The 24,063-nt window shown below is 65.5% G+C and overlaps 2 long non-coding RNA genes across 2 annotated transcripts; both read right to left on the bottom strand.

Moving 5' to 3' along the window:
- Positions 1-414: 414 nt before the first annotated feature.
- Positions 415-2,315, bottom strand: LOC141963394 (uncharacterized). The gene is made up of 3 exons (XR_012634095.1): positions 2,210-2,315; positions 1,028-1,144; positions 415-660 (listed from the first exon to the last, which is right to left on the bottom strand). It is a non-coding gene; the product is annotated as an uncharacterized LOC141963394 (long non-coding RNA).
- A 10,333-nt stretch (positions 2,316-12,648) lies between these two features.
- On the bottom strand, positions 12,649-16,175 carry LOC141963302 (uncharacterized). Its single transcript, XR_012634075.1, has 4 exons — positions 16,070-16,175; positions 14,890-15,006; positions 14,395-14,542; positions 12,649-12,981 (listed from the first exon to the last, which is right to left on the bottom strand). It is a non-coding gene; the product is annotated as an uncharacterized LOC141963302 (long non-coding RNA).
- Positions 16,176-24,063: the final 7,888 nt, after the last annotated feature.

Below are 24,063 nucleotides of genomic sequence, written 5' to 3'. Positions count from 1 at the left end.
CAGGGAAGAGGGAGGAATTAAAGACCAGTGACTGGAAGACAGACAGCGACACATGGAGAGAGAGAAGACAAAAGAGCGATGGGCAACAAGATGGATAGGGAGGAAATGAAAAACAGCAGAAGGGAGTCAGCCAGAGAGAAAGACACCGAGGAAAAAGGCCAGACAGTCTATGAGGGACGGAGGTAGGAATGAAAAACGGGGGACAGGGAGCAGGAAAGAGAGAGATGGAGATCGCAGGGAATAGCAGCGGGTGCAGGAAGAAGAAAGGGGCATCAATAGGAACAGGGAGCTGGACAGAGAGGGATGGAGAAAGGCAACAAGAGCGGCAGGGTACAGGGCAGAGAAAGGGAAGACCTACAAGATGGGGACAGGGAGATGCTCCAAGCAAGACGGAAGATACAGGTGAGCAAAAAAAGTTGAGCAGCACCAGAAAGAGAGGAGTCTAGGAGAAAGACAGGGAGGGACCAGGCCACACAAGAGGGATGAGAGGGGCCCAAGAGCTCGGGACTTACTGCAGTTCTCCGCGCTGCCAGGAGAATTTGACAGGTCAGACTCCTCCTTCTGTTTGCCTTCTCCCTTCCTCTTCTACAGCTCCAGGTGCCTGGCTGTCCTCCACTTATGAGAAGATGTAGGTGTCTCACAGCTCTTACGAGATGAGGCCTGCTAGACACAGAACCTCATTCAATCACACACTACGTGCAGGAGTAGGACAGAGGAAAGAGAGAGAAACCGAGAAGTGAGGAGCAGAACGGAAGGATCGAGAGAGAAATGGACTGAGGAGTGATGCAAAAGGTACAGAACAAGCAGTCAGAAGTGCAGACAGAAAAAGAAAAGGGAGCAGCAAGACAAGAGAGAGAAAGTGAGAGAGGAAGGGGGAGCAAGGCAGAAGAAAAGAAAGAAAAGATATAGAGAAGAAAAAAAAATAATCACAGAGAAAAAAAAATAATCACAGCATGGGAAAGAGAAGGGCGGGAAGGGACTGGGACATACAAGGGGGGCGACAGGGCCCCGAGGGCCCGGGACTCACCGCGGCTCTCGCTCCCGGCACTGCCGGGAGAACTGGACAGGTCAGATGCTTCTTTCTCCTTCCTTCCTCCTGCCCCTCCTCTTCTTCTGAAACTCCACTCGCCCGGCTGACCTCCCCCTAAAAGAATACGCGGGTGTCTCTCGGCTCTTACAAGACGTGGCTTCCGACACACGCAGCCTCGCTCGCTCGCTCGCTCCGCGGCCGTTCCGCGCCTGGGTCCGGCCCGCTGCGGACTGTGCAGAGGGCTCCTCGCTCACCCGGAGAGGCAGGCGCTCTCCCCCTGCAGGGCGAGGCGGCTGCTGCCCACATGCCCTTGACGTTCTCCTTCCTTCCCTTTCTCCGGCCCCTCCAGCTCCAGCCGCGGCGGCTCCCGCCCCGCTGCCCACGGCCGGGAAGGCTCGGCTCCGCCCGTCCCTTCTGGCCCCCGAGCCGTGAGAAGCGCCAGGCCGGGCAGAGACACCCCACGCCAGCCCGAGCTGGGCGCAGCCGGCGGCATCCCCGGGGCAGGAACGGACACGCGCGGCCCCAGCGCGGCCTCGGGAGGGGGCACGGAGGCGGCAGGGACCCTTATTGCCGCGGACCGGCCCGGCCGCAGCCCCAACACTCACCTCCGCCGCGCACGCGCACTCCCGGGAGACGCCGCGGCCGCGCATGCGCACCCCCGGGCCGGGGGGCACACCGCGTCTCGGGGAGCCGCGGGCAGCCCGCGGGAAACCGCCACAAAACCGCGTCTCGGGCCGCGCCGGTACCGAGGGCTGTGCCGTGCCGCGCGCGCCCGCCAGCGCCGCAGCTGCGGGGAACCGAGAGCGCAGAAACTGCAGCTCCCGGCGTGCCCCGGGGAGCCAACATGGCCGACCGGAAGCCCCCTGCACGTGACTACGGCTCCCGCCGCGCCGCCCGCGCACCCGGAAGCCCGGCCGAGCGCAGCCCCGCGCGGCTCCGGGCAGCGCCGCCGCCGCCCGGCCCCGACGCGGAGCGGCCTCCGCCCCCGGTCCCGCCGCACCTTTCCCCGCAGCCGCCCGGCCCCGCTCCTGCCTCGGCTCGCACCGGCTCCTCCTCCAGCACCGGCCCCGGACAGGGAGGGGTCGCTGCCTGCAGCCTCCCTGCCCGCCCCTGCGGCTCCTCCGGCCCGGCCCACGCTCCCCCCCCCCCCCCCCCCCCGGTAACTATAGCGACCAGCACCGTTAATAAACGCCGGAGGTGCCCGTCGCTCCTCCGAGCTCGCGCTCTATGGGCCGCCGGTCCTCCGGTCGCGGGGCCGCCGCCGCGCACGCGCACTCCGGGGGCCGCCCGGCGCAGTCGCACGCCGCAGGTCGCCTCTCCCCGCCGGGGGAACCTTCCCCGGCCAGCGGGAGCAGCCGCTGGGCGAGACCGCTCCGGTGCGCGGGCCGACGGGACCGACGCTGCCAAATCTTATAACCCCCCGGAGCGGGAGGAGCTCCGGCACGGCCGCAGCGCAGGGCAGCGCAGTCTCGCCTTGTGACCCAGAACTCAGCGGGGTGACCGAAGTGTCGGTCAGAGCAGCCTCAGGGCTCTTTGGACGGGTGGAAGGGGGAGGAAAGCCTGTGACAACGCGACACGGGAGCGCAGAGTTGTTTTAAGGACGAAACAGCGTAACTTCGGTCCCTGGGAGACCAGTACAGTAACTATTAAAAGCACACGTAGTGTTAGATATTTTTCCTAAACTCACATTTATCCAATTTAGTTTTTCAAACCCTGGTGATAGCAGAAATAGTTTTTTAAAAAAACCCAGATAAATCCAGGAACATTTCTGCCCGCGTTCAGCCGCTCTTCTGGAGCGTACGCTAGGAGCTGGAGAACCCGAGCAAGCTGTCTGATTATATTTACGGCAGCTCTGGCCCCGACAGCTCCCCCGTCCGTCCCCTTGCCAGGAACTAGCGCCGCGGCGGCTACAGCTCAGCCCAAAGCCAAACCGACACCGACCTCGGCTCTGGAAAGCGCCACCTCATCTCCCCCCGTTTTGCTGATTAGGGATATCAATTCAACTCAGACACCGGAGTGAAAGGAGCAGGCGTATTTTATTAGAAATAACTAAATAACAGAAGAATATGGAAAACACGCAGTCAGGAAAGACGGAATAGTGCACTCACACAGACAGGAAAATACAGGGTAACGCATCAAATCCTGACTGCCTGAGAGAGAGGGAACAGCGGTTAAAAAAGATCCCTCAGCACCTGCACCCGTTGCCATCACCCAGACCCGCAGGCAGCCCCGGTTACAGCGAGGGTTTGCAGAGCCTTTCCCGGCAAGTGGGAAACCCTACGCGGTGCGTCCACCCGTAGGTGAGGCCTCCAAAGTCGCTGTGAGCGGGTCCACCCTTCTATACCCCAAAATCGGCAAGCCAGAAGAGCTGGCACCTTGGTTTGGAGCGGAAATATCTGGTTTCAATCTCACATTAGATTCCCCCGGAGCCTGGCCAGGGCTCAGGGGAGAAGCTAAGGGAGCTCCTCTGCTTACCCAGGCAGGCTAGGTGCAAGGGCTCACGTCAGGCCACAGGGCCAGACTACGGTCTCCACGACCCGGTTATTTTATCCCCACACAAAGAAAGATAAATGTACATTCAAGAGAGCCACGTCTTCCACACCTCTTTCACTAACGATGACATACTGAGTGAGCAGCTTCGGCTCAGGGCCTGTTGTTCAGGCTGCGATACTTCCACTTTTTACATCGGAATAGGTGGTTGGTTATCACTTAGTAAAATACCTGTGAGCACAATGGTTAACAGTTACAAAATACACAGGACTCGTCTACAAGTCAACTCTGGCTTGGCCCTATTGTCCAAGCCTTAGCGCTTCACCCCGAGAGTCCCCTTGCAAGCAGCCAGGACCAACACACGCCGCAAACATTCCAGCGGCTGCCAAAGGTTAAAATCCCACGCGCTGCCATGTGGCAGGCAGCGGTTAAAGCCGAGTTGGGCAGAAAAGGAGCTAAATGGGGAACATGCAGTTGGAGAAAGCATCTGATTGAGTACTTGCTCACGAGGCAAAGAAAACATCCCCAAAGGGGCAGGGACGCTTGAGGCGACCACAGCCCAGGTGACAGGGAGATCCCCTGCCCAGGAGGGCTTTCTCTCGCCTCTTTGTCGGACCGCTGCCGCTACTCCTCCCGCTCGCTCTTGCCTCGCAGGTCCTTCTGCACGCGGTGGATGTCTCTCCCTTCTTCTCCACGACCAACTGCTGCAAGAGCGGGAGAATGCCATCAGGTCTGAGAGCGACGACGGTCCTGGGTGAGAGCTGGCCACAGCACCACCTGAACACCGGCCGCCCTCACACAGCCCTATACCCCTGCCCCCCCCCAAAAAAATTAAAAATCGGCTTTTCTTACCCAATCGGTGCTCCGGTGCTGCCGGACGTGGAGTCGCGGCGGGCGCTGGAGCTGGGCTCGGAGTCGGGCACTCTGGGCAAACGGAGCTGGGCATGCAGAGCGGCGGCCACCGAGGCTGCGCCCCTGCTTACAGGGGGCTCGAGCCGCTGCCGGGACTGCAAAGTGCCCGGGACTGCAGGGCACGGGCCAGGCCCCGACTTACAGGGCAGCCCCGGTCCCGAAGGCCCACGAGGCCCCTCCTCTCCGCTACAGGGGCGCCCTGACCCGCACCCCGCTAACAGGGCCGCCACCCCACACAAGGCGCCAGCCAAGCACTATCGAGAGTGCTGGGCGCTGTCTGCCCTGAAGGCAGGTGAATCGGCAGCAGCGGCCCTTTCCCAAGAGGTTCTGGGGGCTGGGGAAGCAGAACTTCCCGAGGGGGGTTCCTCATCGCTTGGGAGAAGCTGCCGCGTCACTGCGGAGCAGCTGGTTGCAAGGGGCTGGCGGCTGAGGCCCACCCGTGCTGCCTGTCCCCCTAAATCTCCCCCTGCCCTGCCGTACCCCTGTCCCCTCTCCCTCTATGCTTTAAGCCCCCAGGCCGCCGGGCACCACCAGGTGAGAAAATGGGGTCTGAGGCGGCTCAGGCCGGGGCAGGGGGCAGGAGGGAGGAGGGAGGGCCGGGGGCCAGAGCACGCTGAGGGAAGGTCCCTCAGGCGGCCGGCTTCCCCGTCGTCCAGGCAGAGGAGCTGGCGCCCGACCGCGCCGTCCTTCCAGGCACCAGCTCCCGGAGAAGGAAGAAGGAAGAGGCATCCGTGGCCTGCAGAAGAAACTACGAGGCGAGGGCAAGCGAGAGGAGGAGCGGCACGCTGAAACCGGGGAAAGAGAAAGGGGCTGCGGGCAAAGGGCCCTCCCTGTCACCACGGCTGCTGTGGGACAAGAGCATCCTGGGCGCTTTTGGGAGGGTCTTGAGGACTCTGGGGCAGGTACTTGGCTCAGGGCCGTTCCCTGCGTTTCTAGAGGCTACCGCGGTTCTCGGTGAAGGGGACACAACTGCCGAGCCTTTGCCCTCGAAGGCCGGGGGCCGCAGACGCCCGCTCGCTACCCGCTCCTCCTGCCGAGGGCGGGGGACGGGCACAACCCTGCTTACAGGACCGTCGGGTCAGAGGGCTCCACGGCTCGTGGCACTCGCCCCGAGTACGGGGCCGGCACGCTGGCAGGTCGCCAGCAGGACAGGCAGCCACCCAGGCCCAGAGAGCGGGCGGGTCACGCGTCGGCCGTGCTACGACCGCGCGGCTTGGCTCCGTCCTTGGAAAGGAGGGGCCAGCCGGGACTCGCCCTCCGCTCGCGGGCTCAGCGGGGACCGACCCCCTGTTGCTGCACAGAGCCCCTCTTTCCCTCCCGGGAAGTTTAAGCTAAGTACGCTGCAGCGATTTCAACAGGGGCCTAAACAAGAAGCTCCTTCACTCGCTCACTCGCACCGACGCGGACACAGGCAGGCACACGGACACGGACAGGGGGAAAGAAAACTTCCCAGGAGAGAGAGCGAGCTCTGTGCAGCCAATGTCTGGGGAGCCGTCCCCTCCCGCGAGCAAGAGAGCAGAGCCTCGGACCTGCCCCCCCGGACGCACGGAGCCCAGAGGGACTCAACGTGCCACGGGGCTTCGCGGGGGACCAAGGGACAAGTGCCGCGACGCGCCCCGACTCCAGGGGGTCACGCTGGCCAGGCCGCCAGCAGGCGGAAAGCCGCCAGGGCCGGGGAAACAGCCCTCCCCTGCCTACAGGGCGGGCTTGGGGGCCAGAGAGCCCCATTTGCCCCTCGGTGCGGGGACGGTGCCGCTCTCTCCTTACAGGGTCACCCCTCTCTCCGGGCAGCCAAACCGTCGGGGCAAGGGGGCAAAAGGCCAGAGACCCGAGCCCTGCTTACAGGGAGGTCACCCGGCGCAGCACCGGCCAGGACACCAAAGGTGCCGGCAACGGTGCCGTGGGGAGGCCCCTTTGCCCTGAGCTCCCGCCTCTCCCCCCAGCCCTCTCTTCAGCCCGCCGCTCCTCCTCTCCCTCGCTCTGGCCTCGCAGCTCCTTCACGATGCCTTGTCTTGCTTCTCGAGGAGCTGGTGCTCAGAAGGAAGGCGCAGCCAGGCGCCAGCTCCCCCACCCGGAGGACAGAGCAGAGGCCCCGGCCCCGCTGCCAGGCCCCCCCCCGCGCCCAAGTTACAGGCCGGCCGGCCTGGCTGCGGCTCACCACCACGGCGCGCTTTAGGGGCTCCGCTTCCCGCCCCGGCCGCAGAGACGGCGCCGCTCACCCCCCTTAGAGGGTTGCCACCTGCCCGGCAGCCTGACCACGGGGTGACGTGGCAAAAGGCCAGCAAAAACCCAAAGACCCGAGCCCTGCTTACAGGGGGGTCACCCGGCACAAAGCCGGTCAGGGCACCGAAGGTCCTGGCGACACGCTGGTGCGACCACAGCCCCGGTGACAGGGAGGTCCCTTTGCCCAGAGCGCCCTTCTCCTTCCTCCTCTTGCTGCCCAGACTTCCTCCGCGCCTCGTCCCACTCCCTCTTGGCCTGCAGCGGTACAGGACGGAGACCTCCACGCCGCTCCGCCGCCTGCTGCAAGGGCAGGAGGATGCCGTCAGGTCCGAGAGCGATGCTGGTCCCCGGCGAGAGCTGGCCACAGCACCACCCGAACCCCGGCCGCCCTCCCACCACCCACCCCGCAAAAAAGACTCACAGATTGGCTTTCCTCACCCAGTCCATGCTCCAGCACTTCCTGCAGGGATGTCTACGACGGGCGCTTTTCTCCTCCGGGCTCCTGGCCGCGTTCAGCGAGGCTTGGACCCTCCACCGCCCCTGAGGCGATGGCCGTCCCTCCTCAGGCAGCTCCAGTCCCCTCTCACCGGTCCTGAGGAAGCTCCGTTCCCCCACCCCCTGCCGTTGACGACACTCCCCCCCCCAGGGTGATGACACCACCCCACTTCCCCCCACCAGGCGACGACACTGCTCCCCCCCCCCACACAGACACAGAGGCGACGACACTGCTCCCCCCCCCCCGCCGAGGCGAGACACTGCTCCCCCCCCTCCCCCGCCGAGGCGACGACACTGCTCCCCCCCCCTCCCCCGCCGAGGCGACGACACTGCTCCCCCCCCCTCCCCCGCCGAGGCGACGACACTGCTCCCCCCCCTCCCCCACGCCGAGGTGACGACACTGCTCCCCCCCCTCCCCCACGCCGAGGTGACGACACTGCTCCCCCCCCTCCCCCGCCGAGGCGACGACACTGCTCCCCCCCCTCCCCCGCCGAGGCGACGACACTGCTCCCCCCCCTCCCCCACGCCGAGGTGACGACACTGCTCCCCCCCCCCTCCCCCGCCGAGGCGACGACACTGCTCCCCCCCCCTCCCCCGCCGAGGCGACGACACTGCTCCCCCCCCCCGCCGAGGCGACGACACCGACCCCCTCTCCAAGGCGGCTCCCGTCCCGTCCCCCCCCCCCGTTCCCAAGTCGATCCGGTACTTCCCCAGGCAGGTTCGACTCCTGCTCGCCCCTTCCCCGGGCAGGTCCCCCTCAGGCGACCGCTCCGCCCCTCACAGCGGCGCTTTGTTCAGAGCGCCCTTCTCTTTCCTCTTGCTGCCCAGACTTCCTCCGCTGCTCCTCCCGCTCGCTCTTGCCTCGCAGGTCCTTCCACACGCAGTGGACATCTCTCCCTTCTCCGCCACCAGCTGCTGCAAGGGCAGGAGTGTGCCGTCAGGTCTGAGAAGGACGCCTGTCCCCGGCGAGAAGTGCCCACAGCACCACCCGAACCCCGGCCGCCCTCCAACCCCCCCTTCCCCCCCCGAAAAAAACCTCACAGATCGGCTTTTCTCACCAGAGTCGATGCTCCAGCACTTCCTGCAGGGACGACTGCGCCGGGCACTCGTCTGCTCCAGGCACCTTGCCGCGCCTGGCGGGTCCAGGACTCTCCTGAGCCCCTCAGACAATGGCGCTCGCCCCCCCACAGGCGACTCGGGTCCACCCCCGCCCGCCCCGAGCCGAGCCGACCCGATGAGGTCCCCGCCGAGGCGGCGCCGATCGCCGAGCAGCCTTTTCCGGGGGCGCCGCTCCCACTCCTCTCAGGCGGCCGCGCGGCGCCTCACTGCTGCGCGCGCCGTTCCCGCCCTTCGCCTCAGGCGGCCGCGCGGCGCCTCACTGCTGCGCGCGCCGTTCCCGCCCTTCGCCTCAGGCGAAAGCTCCGCCCCTCACGTCGGCGCGCGGCGTTCCCGCCCGCCGAAAGCGTCGGGGGCGTGCCGAAAGCGTCGGGGGCGTGCCGAAAGCGTCGGGGGCGTGCCGAAAGCGTCGGGGGCGTGCCGAAAGCGTCGGGGGCGTGCCGAAAGCGTCGGGGGCGTGCCGAAAGCGTCGGGGGCGTGCCGAAAGCGTCGGGGGCGTGCCGAAAGCGTCGGGGGCGTGCCGAAAGCGTCGGGGGCGTGCCGAAAGCGTCGGGGGCGTGCCGAAAGCGTCGGGGGCGTGCCGAAAGCGTCGGGGGCGTGCCGAAAGCGTCGGGGGCGTGCCGAAAGCGTCGGGGGCGTGCCGAAAGCGTCGGGGGCGTGCCGAAAGCGTCGGGGGCGTGCCGAAAGCGTCGGGGGCGTGCCGAAAGCGTCGGGGGCGTGCCGAAAGCGTCGGGGGCGTGCCGAAAGCGTCGGGGGCGTGCCGAAAGCGTCGGGGGCGTGCCGAAAGCGTCGGGGGCGTGCCGAAAGCGTCGGGGGCGTGCCGAAAGCGTCGGGGGCGTGCCGAAAGCGTCGGGGGCGTGCCGAAAGCGTCGGGGGCGTGCCGAAAGCGTCGGGGGCGTGCCGAAAGCGTCGGGGGCGTGCCGAAAGCGTCGGGGGCGTGCCGAAAGCGTCGGGGGCGTGCCGAAAGCGTCGGGGGCGTGCCGAAAGCGTCGGGGGCGTGCCGAAAGCGTCGGGGGCGTGCCGAAAGCGTCGGGGGCGTGCCGAAAGCGTCGGGGGCGTGCCGAAAGCGTCGGGGGCGTGCCGAAAGCGTCGGGGGCGTGCCGAAAGCGTCGGGGGCGTGCCGAAAGCGTCGGGGGCGTGCCGAAAGCGTCGGGGGCGTGCCGAAAGCGTCGGGGGCGTGCCGAAAGCGTCGGGGGCGTGCCGAAAGCGCCGGGGGCGTGCCGAAAGCGTCGGGGGCGTGCCGAAAGCGCCGGGGGCGTGCCGAAAGCGCCGGGGGCGTGCCGAAAGCGCCGGGGGCGTGCCGAAAGCGCCGGGGGCGTGCCGAAAGCGCCGGGGGCGTGCCGAAAGCGCCGGGGGCGTGCCGAAAGCGCCGGGGGCGTGCCGAAAGCGCCGGGGGCGTGCCGAAAGCGCCGGGGGCGTGCCGAAAGCGCCGGGGGCGTGCCGAAAGCGCCGGGGGCGTGCCGAAAGCGCCGGGGGCGTGCCGAAAGCGCCGGGGGCGTGCCGAAAGCGCCGGGGGCGTGCCGAAAGCGCCGGGGGCGTGCCGAAAGCGCCGGGGGCGTGCCGAAAGCGCCGGGGGCGTGCCGAAAGCGCCGGGGGCGTGCCGAAAGCGCCGGGGGCGTGCCGAAAGCGCCGGGGGCGTGCCGAAAGCGCCGGGGGCGTGCCGAAAGCGCCGGGGGCGTGCCGAAAGCGCCGGGGGCGTGCCGAAAGCGCCGGGGGCGTGCCGAAAGCGCCGGGGGCGTGCCGAAAGCGCCGGGGGCGTGCCGAAAGCGCCGGGGGCGTGCCGAAAGCGCCGGGGGCGTGCCGAAAGCGCCGGGGGCGTGCCGAAAGCGCCGGGGGCGTGCCGAAAGCGCCGGGGGCGTGCCGAAAGCCGAGATACAGGAGCAGGGGCGGCCTGAGCTCGGGCACAGCGTAGAGGCGGGATTACCAGGAGGGAGGGAAATGGGCAGGCAGGCACATGGAGCGGCAGACAGGCTCGCCGAGGATAACAATGCCTGGGAACTGGCCAGAGAAAGCTGTGGGCAAAAAGAGACCCCAAAGCCGATCTGAAACAAGAACTGAACAAGGAAAATAACAGCGCTAGGTTACAGGAGAGAAAGGGAGGATGAAACAAAGGAAGGAGAGAGAGCAGGACCAAGCATCTGGAAGAAAGAAAAAGGGAGAGCTAGAAGAAGACACAAGAGGGAGTGGGAGCAGGAACGAACGAGAGCAGAAGTACAGGGAAGAAAAAAACAACAAAAATCATAGCAGCATGGGATAGAGAGGGGGCCAGGGGACAGCCCAAAACGTCCAAGAGGGGCAACAGGGCCCGAGGGTCCGCGACTCACCGCAGCTGTCGCTCTCAGCGCTGCCAGGAAAAATTTGCCGATTCAGAGCCTTCTTTCTCCTTCTCTCCTCCCTTCCTTTTCTGGAGGTGCAGTCGCTCAGCTGCCCTCCACCTCAAAGAACACGCGGGTGTCTCTCGGCTCTTACAAAACGCAGCTTCCTGCACGTGTGGCCTCGCTCGCACGCTGCGCGGCCGTACCGCGCTCTGGGTGACGCGCACGGACCCTGATCGCACGCTGGCGGTCCGGCCCGCTGCGGACTGTACAGAGGGCTCCTGCCTCGCCCAGAGAGGCAGGCTCTCTCTTCCTGCAGTGGAAGGCAGCTGCTGCCCACATGCCCTTGATTTTCTTCTTTCCCTTTCTCAGGCCTCTCCAGCTTCAGCTGTGACAGCTCCTGTCCACAGCCAGAAAACGTCCCAGGGGCCTGTCCCTTCTCACCTCTCTGCTGAGAGGAGCACAAGGGCAGGCAGAGAACCCCACACAGTTCTGAAGTGGGTCCAGTCGACAGCATCCCCAGGGAAGGAACAGGCAAGCGCGGCCCCGGTGAGGCCTCTGGGAGAAGGTGAAGTGACTGCCGTTATTACCGTAGATCGCCCCTGGCCGGAGCCCCCCTTCCACAGGGGCTCCAGCGGAGGCGCCAAGGGCCGGCTTGCCGCCATCCCCGCGGGGCTCGGGGGTGACCTGGGGCTACGGGACGGGATTCAGGGTGAGGTGCGAGACCTGGGGCCAGGACACGGTGCGGGCGAGGCCAGTGCCAGCTCAAGGGGAGCTCTGGCAAGCTGGGGAGGCACCCAGCACCAACCCCCGGGGGACACCCATCTTATTCCCCTCTGCCTTTGTCCCAGCTCTCGGGTAACTCCCTGGGGCTCCCCCGGCCCGGATCACCTCCAGCAGAGCGGAGGCCTGACACAGCAGGCGGTGTGAAGCTTCCTGCCCCACCGCTGCCATGTGGCCAGCGGGCAGGAGGGGCCCCCACACCTGCCAAAGGGGCGGACCGGCCTCACTGGCGGCCTCGGCCCTCGCCCACCCCCAGGAATCACGCCCAGCAAGCCTCACGCTGCAGCAGCAGGAAGGCGGCTCTGGCGGTGCCGCACACCTGTGTGGGGCCGGCGCTGCAGTCCTGCCCTTCGCGCACCGAGCGCCCGCCGGCAGCGTGACGTGGGGCGGCGGCAGCATTTCCTTACCAGGAGGGGGCACCGAGCGTGGCCGCACCCCCCCACGGGCATCGGAGCATCGCACCGACGTTGCTGGCGGGCGGCAGCGTGGGGCACGGGGCCACCTCTGTGTCGCCCACCGACAGCGCCGTGTGGCGTTTGCCAGGCAGCGGCGGTTAGCGCGGGCGAGCGCCACCCCCCGCGCGAGCGGCGGCCGAGCGGCACGTCAATGCGCACACGCTCTCGAGGAACGGGCACGACGCTTGGTGGGGAGCAGCTGGAAGCCCCCGGGAATCCACGTGAAAGCGGCAACAAAACTATCCCTCGTGCTGCGCCACAGGGGCCGCGGCGGTAGCGAGGACTGCGCCGCGCTACGGGCGCCCACGAGCGGTGCAGCTGCCTGGCAGCCGAGTCTGCAGAACCTACAGCTCCTGGCACGCGCTGGCCAACGCGGCACGGCCGCCTGCACGCCAAGCGCTGTAAGACCCCGCATCCCAGCGTGACCCAGGGAACCAACGCGGCTGGCCAGAAACCCCACACGCCAGGACCACAGCTCCCGCTGGGTTGCGAGAGGCAGTTTTCTCTGCTTTCTGACCCTGCAGCAACACCGTTGCTCACCCCTCCGAACCCCCACCAATGCACCCAGAAGCCTCACCACCGGCTCGGGGCAGCCCCTGCCACCACCTCCAACACTGCCACCCTGCAGGCACCGCCATCCTCCCCAGGAGCTGCCAGCTGATGGCACGGCTCCACTCACCTTCTCCCTCGGTGCAGCCAGGGCCCAGCAATGCTCAGCGACTGCTCTGCTCCTCCCTTGGTTGACACCGACCCCTCCGACGGCTGCCTTGCTCTTAACAGCAGCACCCGCCCCTCCACCCGGAGCAAGCCCTTTACAGGGAGGGGCCGCTGCCATCAGCCTCACTGCCCACACCTGGGGCCCCTCCAGCCCCAGCCCACAGCTGGAGGCCATCACCCACCCCCACAGAGCATCATCACCCCTCCCAGCCCCTCACCTGGGGCAAAGGAAGCACAAAAGGCAGCCGGCAGACAGCAAGTGTTTATTCAGTCACACACAGAACAAGTCCCAGAAGGGAGTGAGTCTGCTCCGGGGCTCAGGGCCCCTAATGCTGCCCCTGCCCCTGGCACACCTTGGCGCTTGTTCCCGGAGCCACGCTCCTCAGTCCAGCCGGGAACAGTCAGTCGGTTCCTGGAGCAACAAGCTGCAGGGCAGAGCTGGAAACTGCCAAACATGAGGAGCAAGATGCAGGACACAAGAAGACAGAAGAAAGGTGGCAGCTAGCTGACTAGTACAGGGGTAGAGAGAAAACAAGAGATGAGCAATGGGGCGGTGAGAGGATGGGGACAGGGAACCCAGCGTGGATATGCAGAAAAAAAAGCAGCAGGGAGAGAAGAAAACAGGCAGCAGAAAGAAGGAGCAGGATCAGGACAGAAACCAACAAAGAAGGACGAGGAGCAGCATAGAGATGCAGAAAAAAAAAAGCTGGGATGGGTGGCACAACAGACATGGAGGGGAAAAAAAAAAAGGGGGGGAGCAGGGAGCTAGACCAAGCAAGATGGAAGAAAGACCAAAAAGCTCCAGAGAACAGGGCACAGAGGGAGGAAAAAGCAACAGCGATGGGGAGTCAGGACAGCAAACCATGGGAAGGAACACAAAACAAATCACATCGCTACATGTGACAGGGCAGAGAAGGAAGAATTAGGAAACAGGGACAGAGACACAGAAAAAAAGAGACCTGGAGCCAAAAACTAATCCTGATGCATACAGAAAGAAGGGGGGTGGGGGTGGGGGGGTGTATTCTAAAACAGGGGAAACAGAGACAGAGAGATGGAGAAAAGACAAAAGCAACAGACTACAAGGCATCGAGAGAGGAATTACTGAATAGTAACAGAGCGCCAGCCAGAAACAGGCCACAAAGCAGCAAAGATCACAGGGGGTACGGGGCACAGAGGAAGGAATTAGCAAACTCGGCACAAGGAGCCAGACAGAGAGAGAGCGAGGCAAAAATTAAATGGTGAAAAGAGACAGACCGCAGGGCAGAGGGAGGAATTGATAAACAGGGACAGGGCACCCGACAGAGCATGATGGAGAACAGGGAAAAAAAAAAAATAGCAGCAAGCTACAGGGAAGAGGGAGGAATTAAAGACCAGTGACTGGAAGACAGACAGCGACACATGGAGAGAGAGAAGACAAAAGAGCGATGGGCAACAAGATGGATAGGGAGGAAATGAAAAACAGCAGAAGGGAGTCAGCCAGAGAGAAAGACACCGAGGAAAAAGGCCAGACAGTCTATGAGGGACGGAGGTAGGAATGAAAAACGGGGGACAGGGAGCAGGAAAGAGAGAGATGGAGATCGCAGGGAATAGCAGCGGGTGCAGGAAGAAGAAAGGGGCATCAATAGGAACAGGGAGCTGGACAGAGAGGGATGGAGAAAGGCAACAAGAGCGGCAGGGTACAGGGCAGAGAAAGGGAAGACCTACAAGATGGGGACAGGGAGATGCTCCAAGCAAGACGGAAGATACAGGTGAGCAAAAAAAGTTGAGCAGCACCAGAAAGAGAGGAGTCTAGGAGAAAGACAGGGAGGGACCAGGCCACACAAGAGGGATGAGAGGGGCCCAAGAGCTCGGGACTTACTGCAGTTCTCCGCGCTGCCAGGAGAATTTGACAGGTCAGACTCCTCCTTCTGTTTGCCTTCTCCCTTCCTCTTCTACAGCTCCAGGTGCCTGGCTGTCCTCCACTTATGAGAAGATGTAGGTGTCTCACAGCTCTTACGAGATGAGGCCTGCTAGACACAGAACCTCATTCAATCACACACTACGTGCAGGAGTAGGACAGAGGAAAGAGAGAGAAACCGAGAAGTGAGGAGCAGAACGGAAGGATCGAGAGAGAAATGGACTGAGGAGTGATGCAAAAGGTACAGAACAAGCAGTCAGAAGTGCAGACAGAAAAAGAAAAGGGAGCAGCAAGACAAGAGAGAGAAAGTGAGAGAGGAAGGGGGAGCAAGGCAGAAGAAAAGAAAGAAAAGATATAGAGAAGAAAAAAAAATAATCACAGCATGGGAAAGAGAAGGGCGGGAAGGGACTGGGACATACAAGGGGGGCGACAGGGCCCCGAGGGCCCGGGACTCACCGCGGCTCTCGCTCCCGGCACTGCCGGGAGAACTGGACAGGTCAGATGCTTCTTTCTCCTTCCTTCCTCCTGCCCCTCCTCTTCTTCTGAAACTCCACTCGCCCGGCTGACCTCCCCCTAAAAGAATACGCGGGTGTCTCTCGGCTCTTACAAGACGTGGCTTCCGACACACGCAGCCTCGCTCGCTCGCTCGCTCCGCGGCCGTTCCGCGCCTGGGTCCGGCCCGCTGCGGACTGTGCAGAGGGCTCCTCGCTCACCCGGAGAGGCAGGCGCTCTCCCCCTGCAGGGCGAGGCGGCTGCTGCCCACATGCCCTTGACGTTCTCCTTCCTTCCCTTTCTCCGGCCCCTCCAGCTCCAGCCGCGGCGGCTCCCGCCCCGCTGCCCACGGCCGGGAAGGCTCGGCTCCGCCCGTCCCTTCTGGCCCCCGAGCCGTGAGAAGCGCCAGGCCGGGCAGAGACACCCCACGCCAGCCCGAGCTGGGCGCAGCCGGCGGCATCCCCGGGGCAGGAACGGACACGCGCGGCCCCAGCGCGGCCTCGGGAGGGGGCACGGAGGCGGCAGGGACCCTTATTGCCGCGGACCGGCCCGGCCGCAGCCCCAACACTCACCTCCGCCGCGCACGCGCACTCCCGGGAGACGCCGCGGCCGCGCATGCGCACCCCCGGGCCGGGGGGCACACCGCGTCTCGGGGAGCCGCGGGCAGCCCGCGGGAAACCGCCACAAAACCGCGTCTCGGGCCGCGCCGGTACCGAGGGCTGTGCCGTGCCGCGCGCGCCCGCCAGCGCCGCAGCTGCGGGGAACCGAGAGCGCAGAAACTGCAGCTCCCGGCGTGCCCCGGGGAGCCAACATGGCCGACCGGAAGCCCCCTGCACGTGACTACGGCTCCCGCCGCGCCGCCCGCGCACCCGGAAGCCCGGCCGAGCGCAGCCCCGCGCGGCTCCGGGCAGCGCCGCCGCCGCCCGGCCCCGACGCGGAGCGGCCTCCGCCCCCGGTCCCGCCGCACCTTTCCCCGCAGCCGCCCGGCCCCGCTCCTGCCTCGGCTCGCACCGGCTCCTCCTCCAGCACCGGCCCCGGACAGGGAGGGGTCGCTGCCTGCAGCCTCCCTGCCCGCCCCTGCGGCTCCTCCGGCCCGGCCCACGCTCCCCCCCCCCCCCCCCCCGGTAACTATAGCGACCAGCACCGTTAATAAACGCCGGAGGTGCCCGTCGCTCCTCCGAGCTCGCGCTCTATGGGCCGCCGGTCCTCCGGTCGCGGGGCCGCCGCCGCGCACGCGCACTCCGGGGGCCGCCCGGCGCAGTCGCACGCCGCAGGTCGCCTCTCCCCGCCGGGGGAACCTTCCCCGGCCAGCGGGAGCAGCCGCTGGGCGAGACCGCTCCGGTGCGCGGGCCGACGGGACCGACGCTGCCAAATCTTATAACCCCCCGGAGCGGGAGGAGCTCCGGCACGGCCGCAGCGCAGGGCAGCGCAGTCTCGCCTTGTGACCCAGAACTCAGCGGGGTGACCGAAGTGTCGGTCAGAGCAGCCTCAGGGCTCTTTGGACGGGTGGAAGGGGGAGGAAAGCCTGTGACAACGCGACACGGGAGCGCAGAGTTGTTTTAAGGACGAAACAGCGTAACTTCGGTCCCTGGGAGACCAGTACAGTAACTATTAAAAGCACACGTAGTGTTAGATATTTTTCCTAAACTCACATTTATCCAATTTAGTTTTTCAAACCCTGGTGATAGCAGAAATAGTTTTTTAAAAAAACCCAGATAAATCCAGGAACATTTCTGCCCGCGTTCAGCCGCTCTTCTGGAGCGTACGCTAGGAGCTGGAGAACCCGAGCAAGCTGTCTGATTATATTTACGGCAGCTCTGGCCCCGACAGCTCCCCCGTCCGTCCCCTTGCCAGGAACTAGCGCCGCGGCGGCTACAGCTCAGCCCAAAGCCAAACCGACACCGACCTCGGCTCTGGAAAGCGCCACCTCATCTCCCCCCGTTTTGCTGATTAGGGATATCAATTCAACTCAGACACCGGAGTGAAAGGAGCAGGCGTATTTTATTAGAAATAACTAAATAACAGAAGAATATGGAAAACACGCAGTCAGGAAAGACGGAATAGTGCACTCACACAGACAGGAAAATACAGGGTAACGCATCAAATCCTGACTGCCTGAGAGAGAGGGAACAGCGGTTAAAAAAGATCCCTCAGCACCTGCACCCGTTGCCATCACCCAGACCCGCAGGCAGCCCCGGTTACAGCGAGGGTTTGCAGAGCCTTTCCCGGCAAGTGGGAAACCCTACGCGGTGCGTCCACCCGTAGGTGAGGCCTCCAAAGTCGCTGTGAGCGGGTCCACCCTTCTATACCCCAAAATCGGCAAGCCAGAAGAGCTGGCACCTTGGTTTGGAGCGGAAATATCTGGTTTCAATCTCACATTAGATTCCCCCGGAGCCTGGCCAGGGCTCAGGGGAGAAGCTAAGGGAGCTCCTCTGCTTACTCAGGCAGGCTAGGTGCAAGGGCTCACGTCAGGCCACAGGGCCAGACTACGGTCTCCACGACCCGGTTATTTTATCCCCACACAAAGAAAGATAAATGTACATTCAAGAGAGCCACGTCTTCCACACCTCTTTCACTAACGATGACATACTGAGTGAGCAGCTTCGGCTCAGGGCCTGTTGTTCAGGCTGCGATACTTCCACTTTTTACATCGGAATAGGTGGTTGGTTATCACTTAGTAAAATACCTGTGAGCACAATGGTTAACAGTTACAAAATACACAGGACTCGTCTACAAGTCAACTCTGGCTTGGCCCTATTGTCCAAGCCTTAGCGCTTCACCCCGAGAGTCCCCTTGCAAGCAGCCAGGACCAACACACGCCGCAAACATTCCAGCGGCTGCCAAAGGTTAAAATCCCACGCGCTGCCATGTGGCAGGCAGCGGTTAAAGCCGAGTTGGGCAGAAAAGGAGCTAAATGGGGAACATGCAGTTGGAGAAAGCATCTGATTGAGTACTTGCTCACGAGGCAAAGAAAACATCCCCAAAGGGGCAGGGACGCTTGAGGCGACCACAGCCCAGGTGACAGGGAGATCCCCTGCCCAGGAGGGCTTTCTCTCGCCTCTTTGTCGGACCGCTGCCGCTACTCCTCCCGCTCGCTCTTGCCTCGCAGGTCCTTCTGCACGCGGTGGATGTCTCTCCCTTCTTCTCCACGACCAACTGCTGCAAGAGCGGGAGAATGCCATCAGGTCTGAGAGCGACGACGGTCCTGGGTGAGAGCTGGCCACAGCACCACCTGAACACCGGCCGCCCTCACACAGCCCTATACCCCCGCCCCCCCCCAAAAAAATTAAAAATCGGCTTTTCTTACCCAATCGGTGCTCCGGTGCTGCCGGACGTGGAGTCGCGGCGGGCGCTGGAGCTGGGCTCGGAGTCGGGCACTCTGGGCAAACGGAGCTGGGCATGCAGAGCGGCGGCCACCGAGGCTGCGCCCCTGCTTACAGGGGGCTCGAGCCGCTGCCGGGACTGCAAAGTGCCCGGGACTGCAGGGCACGGGCCAGGCCCCGACTTACAGGGCAGCCCCGGTCCCAAAGGCCCACGAGGCCCCTCCTCTCCGCTACAGGGGCGCCCTGACCCGCACCCCGCTAACAGGGCCGCCACCCCACACAAGGCGCCAGCCAAGCACTATCGAGAGTGCTGGGCGCTGTCTGCCCTGAAGGCAGGTGAATCGGCAGCAGCGGCCCTTTCCCAAGAGGTTCTGGGGGCTGGGGAAGCAGAACTTCCCGAGGGGGGTTCCTCATCGCTTGGGAGAAGCTGCCGCGTCACTGCGGAGCAGCTGGTTGCAAGGGGCTGGCGGCTGAGGCCCACCCGTGCTGCCTGTCCCCCTAAATCTCCCCCTGCCCTGCCGTACCCCTGTCCCCTCTCCCTCTATGCTTTAAGCCCCCAGGCCGCCGGGCACCACCAGGTGAGAAAATGGGGTCTGAGGCGGCTCAGGCCGGGGCAGGGGGCAGGAGGGAGGAGGGAGGGCCGGGGGCCAGAGCACGCTGAGGGAAGGTCCCTCAGGCGGCCGGCTTCCCCGTCGTCCAGGCAGAGGAGCTGGCGCCCGACCGCGCCGTCCTTCCAGGCACCAGCTCCCGGAGAAGGAAGAAGGAAGAGGCATCCGTGGCCTGCGGAAGAAACTACGAGGCGAGGGCAAGCGAGAGGAGGAGCGGCACGCTGAAACCGGGGAAAGAGAAAGGGGCTGCGGGCAAAGGGCCCTCCCTGTCACCACGGCTGCTGTGGGACAAGAGCATCCTGGGCGCTTTTGGGAGGGTCTTGAGGACTCTGGGGCAGGTACTTGGCTCAGGGCCGTTCCCTGCGTTTCTAGAGGCTACCGCGGTTCTCGGTGAAGGGGACACAACTGCCGAGCCTTTGCCCTCGAAGGCCGGGGGCCACAGACGCCCGCTCGCTACCCGCTCCTCCTGCCGAGGGCGGGGGACGGGCACAACCCTGCTTACAGGACCGTCGGGTCAGAGGGCTCCACGGCTCGTGGCACTCGCCCCGAGTACGGGGCCGGCACGCTGGCAGGTCGCCAGCAGGACAGGCAGCCACCCAGGCCCAGAGAGCGGGCGGGTCACGCGTCGGCCGTGCTACGACCGCGCGGCTTGGCTCCGTCCTTGGAAAGGAGGGGCCAGCCGGGACTCGCCCTCCGCTCGCGGGCTCAGCGGGGACCGACCCCCTGTTGCTGCACAGAGCCCCTCTTTCCCTCCCGGGAAGTTTAAGCTAAGTACGCTGCAGCGATTTCAACAGGGGCCTAAACAAGAAGCTCCTTCACTCGCTCACTCGCACCGACGCGGACACAGGCAGGCACACGGACACGGACAGGGGGAAAGAAAACTTCCCAGGAGAGAGAGCGAGCTCTGTGCAGCCAATGTCTGGGGAGCCGTCCCCTCCCGCGAGCAAGAGAGCAGAGCCTCGGACCTGTCCCCCCGGACGCACGGAGCCCAGAGGGACTCAACGTGCCACGGGCCTTCGCGGGGGACCAAGGGACAAGTGCCGCGACGCGCCCCGACTCCAGGGGGTCACGCTGGCCAGGCCGCCAGCAGGCGGAAAGCCGCCAGGGCCGGGGAAACAGCCCTCCCCTGCCTACAGGGCGGGCTTGGGGGCCAGAGAGCCCCATTTGCCCCTCGGTGCGGGGACGGTGCCGCTCTCTCCTTACAGGGTCACCCCTCTCTCCGGGCAGCCAAACCGTCGGGGCAAGGGGGCAAAAGGCCAGAGACCCGAGCCCTGCTTACAGGGAGGTCACCTGGCGCAGCGCCGGCCAGGACACCAAAGGTGCCGGCAACGGTGCCGTGGGGAGGCCCCTTTGCCCTGAGCTCCCGCCTCTCCCCCCAGCCCTCTCTTCAGCCCGCCACTCCTCCTCTCCCTCGCTCTGGCCTCGCAGCTCCTTCACGATGCCTTGTCTTGCTTCTCGAGGAGCTGGTGCTCGGAAGGAAGGCGCAGCCAGGCGCCAGCTCCCCCACCCGGAGGACAGAGCAGAGGCCCCGGCCCCGCTGCCAGGCCCCCCCCCGCGCCCAAGTTACAGGCCGGCCGGCCTGGCTGCGGCTCACCACCACGGCGCGCTTCAGGAGCTCCGCTTCCCGCCCCGGCCGCAGAGACGGCGCCGCTCACCCCCCTTAGAGGGTTGCCACCTGCCCGGCAGCCTGACCACGGGGTGACGTGGCAAAAGGCCGGCAAAAACCCAAAGACCCGAGCCCTGCTTACAGGGGGGTCACCCGGCACAAAGCCGGCCAGGGCACCGAAGGTCCTGGCGACACGCTGGTGCGACCACAGCCCCGGTGACGGGGAGGTCCCTTTGCCCAGAGCGCCCTTCTCCTGCCTCCTCTTGCTGCCCAGACTTCCTCCGCTCTTGGCCTGCAGCGGTACAGGACGGAGACCTCCACGCCGCTCCGCCGCCTGCTGCAAGGGCAGGAGGATGCCGTCAGGTCCGAGAGCGATGCTGGTCCCCGGCGAGAGCTGGCCACAGCACCACCCGAACCCCGGCCGCCCTCCCACCACCCACCCCGCGAAAAAACCTCGCAGATCGGCTTTCCTCACCCAGTCGGTGCTCCAGTGCTTCGTGCAGGGACCGTGACAGGCTCTCATCTGCAATGGGCTCCTGGCAGCGTCCGGCGGCTCCTGGCAGCGTCCGTCAGGGCCTGGACCCTCCTCAGCCCCTGAGGTGATGGCGGTCCCTCCTCATGCAGCTCCAGTCCCCCCCCATGCGCCCTGACGCAGGTCTGCTGCCCCTCCTAGGCGACGGCACTGGCCCCCCACCCTGCAGCAGCTTTGATCCCCTGCCAAGGTGGCTCCAATCCCTCGGCCCCGAGTCGATCCATTTCTTGCTGAGGCAGCGCCGACTTGCGCTCCCCTTTCCCTCAGGCGGCCGCTCTGCCCCTCACAGCGGCGCTTTGCCCAGAGCGCGCTTCTCTTTCTTCCGCTTGCTGCCCAGACTTCCTTCGCTGCTCCTCCTGCTAACCCTTGCCTTGCACGGCCTTCCGCATGCGGTGGATGTCTCTCCCTTCTCCACCAAGTGCTGCAAGAGCAGGAGGGTGCCGTCAGGCCTGAGAGGGACGACGGTCCCCGGCGAGAGCCTGACACGGCACCACCCGAACCCAGGCCGCCCTCCCACACCACTATTCCTCTATACCCCCTCCCAAAAAAAAACCTCACAGATCGGCTTTTCTTACCCAATCGGTGCTCCGGTGCTGCCACACGTGGAGTCGCGGTGGGCGCTGGAGCTGGGCTCGGAGTCGGGCACTCTGGGCAAATGGAGCTGGGCATGCAAAATGGCGGCCACCGAGGCTGCGCCCCTGCTTACAGGGGGCTCGAGCCGCTGCCGGGACTGCAAAGTGCCCGGGACTGCAGGGCACGGGCCAGGCCCCGACTTACAGGGCAGCCCCGGTCCCAAAGGCCCACGAGGCCCCTCCTCTCCGCTACAGGGGCGCCCTGACCCGCACCCCGCTAACAGGGCCGCCGCCCCACACAAGGCGCCAGCCAAGCACTATCGAGAGTGCTGGGCGCTGTCTGCCCTGAAGGCAGGTGAATCGGCAGCAGCGGCCCTTTCCCAAGAGGTTCTGGGGGCTGGGGAAGCAGAACTTCCCGAGGGGGGTTCCTCATCGCTTGGGAGAAGCTGCCGCGTCACTGCGGAGCAGCTGGTTGCAAGGGGCTGGCGGCTGAGGCCCACCCGTGCTGCCTGTCCCCCTAAATCTCCCCCTGCCCTGCCGTACCCCTGTCCCCTCTCCCTCTATGCTTTAAGCCCCCAGGCCGCCGGGCACCACCAGGTGAGAAAATGGGGTCTGAGGCGGCTCAGGCCGGGGCAGGGGGCAGGAGGGAGGAGGGAGGGCCGGGGGCCAGAGCACGCTGAGGGAAGGTCCCTCAGGCGGCCGGCTTCCCCGTCGTCCAGGCAGAGGAGCTGGCGCCCGACCGCGCCGTCCTTCCAGGCACCAGCTCCCGGAGAAGGAAGAAGGAAGAGGCATCCGTGGCCTGCGGAAGAAACTACGAGGCGAGGGCAAGCGAGAGGAGGAGCGGCACGCTGAAACCGGGGAAAGAGAAAGGGGCTGCGGGCAAAGGGCCCTCCCTGTCACCACGGCTGCTGTGGGACAAGAGCATCCTGGGCGCTTTTGGGAGGGTCTCGAGGACTCTGGGGCAGGTACTTGGCTCAGGGCCGTTCCCTGCGTTTCTAGAGGCTACCGCGGTTCTCGGTGAAGGGGACACAACTGCCGAGCCTTTGCCCTCGAAGGCCGGGGGCCGCAGACGCCCGCTCGCTACCCGCTCCTCCTGCCGAGGGCGGGGGACGGGCACAACCCTGCTTACAGGGCCGTCGGGTCAGAGGGCTCCACGGCTCGTGGCACTCGCCCCGAGTACGGGGCCGGCACGCTGGCAGGTCGCCAGCAGGACAGGCAGCCACCCAGGCCCAGAGAGCGGGCGGGTCACGCGTCGGCCGTGCTACGACCGCGCGGCTTGGCTCCGTCCTTGGAAAGGAGGGGCCAGCCGGGACTCGCCCTCCGCTCGCGGGCTCAGCGGGGACCGACCCCCTGTTGCTGCACAGAGCCCCTCTTTCCCTCCCGGGAAGTTTAAGCTAAGTACGCTGCAGCGATTTCAACAGGGGCCTAAACAAGAAGCTCCTTCACTCGCTCACTCGCACCGACGCGGACACAGGCAGGCACACGGACACGGACAGGGGGAAAGAAAACTTCCCAGGAGAGAGAGCGAGCTCTGTGCAGCCAATGTCTGGGGAGCCGTCCCCTCCCGCGAGCAAGAGAGCAGAGCCTCGGACCTGTCCCCCCGGACGCACGGAGCCCAGAGGGACTCAACGTGCCACGGGCCTTCGCGGGGGACCAAGGGACAAGTGCCGCGACGCGCCCCGACTCCAGGGGGTCACGCTGGCCAGGCCGCCAGCAGGCGGAAAGCCGCCAGGGCCGGGGAAACAGCCCTCCCCTGCCTACAGGGCGGGCTTGGGGGCCAGAGAGCCCCATTTGCCCCTCGGTGCGGGGACGGTGCCGCTCTCTCCTTACAGGGTCACCCCTCTCTCCGGGCAGCCAAACCGTCGGGGCAAGGGGGCAAAAGGCCAGAGACCCGAGCCCTGCTTACAGGGAGGTCACCTGGCGCAGCACCGGCCAGGACACCAAAGGTGCCGGCAACGGTGCCGTGGGGAGGCCCCTTTGCCCTGAGCTCCCGCCTCTCCCCCCAGCCCTCTCTTCAGCCCGCCGCTCCTCCTCTCCCTCGCTCTGGCCTCGCAGCTCCTTCACGATGCCTTGTCTTGCTTCTCGAGGAGCTGGTGCTCAGAAGGAAGGCGCAGCCAGGCGCCAGCTCCCCCACCCGGAGGACAGAGCAGAGGCCCCGGCCCCGCTGCCAGGCCCCCCCCCGCGCCCAAGTTACAGGCCGGCCGGCCTGGCTGCGGCTCACCACCACGGCGCGCTTTAGGGGCTCCGCTTCCCGCCCCGGCCGCAGAGACGGCGCCGCTCACCCCCCTTAGAGGGTTGCCACCTGCCCGGCAGCCTGACCACGGGGTGACGTGGCAAAAGGCCAGCAAAAACCCAAAGACCCGAGCCCTGCTTACAGGGGGGTCACCCGGCACAAAGCCGGCCAGGGCACCGAAGGTCCTGGCGACACGCTGGTGCGACCACAGCCCCGGTGACAGGGAGGTCCCTTTGCCCAGAGCGCCCTTCTCCTTCCTCCTCT

Source organism: Athene noctua, chromosome 8, assembly GCF_965140245.1.
Source record: "Athene noctua chromosome 8, bAthNoc1.hap1.1, whole genome shotgun sequence".
Taxonomy (NCBI): Eukaryota; Metazoa; Chordata; class Aves; order Strigiformes; family Strigidae; genus Athene; species Athene noctua.
Note: the sequence above shows the minus strand (reverse complement) of the source record. Positions and strands in the feature narration are given on the sequence as shown.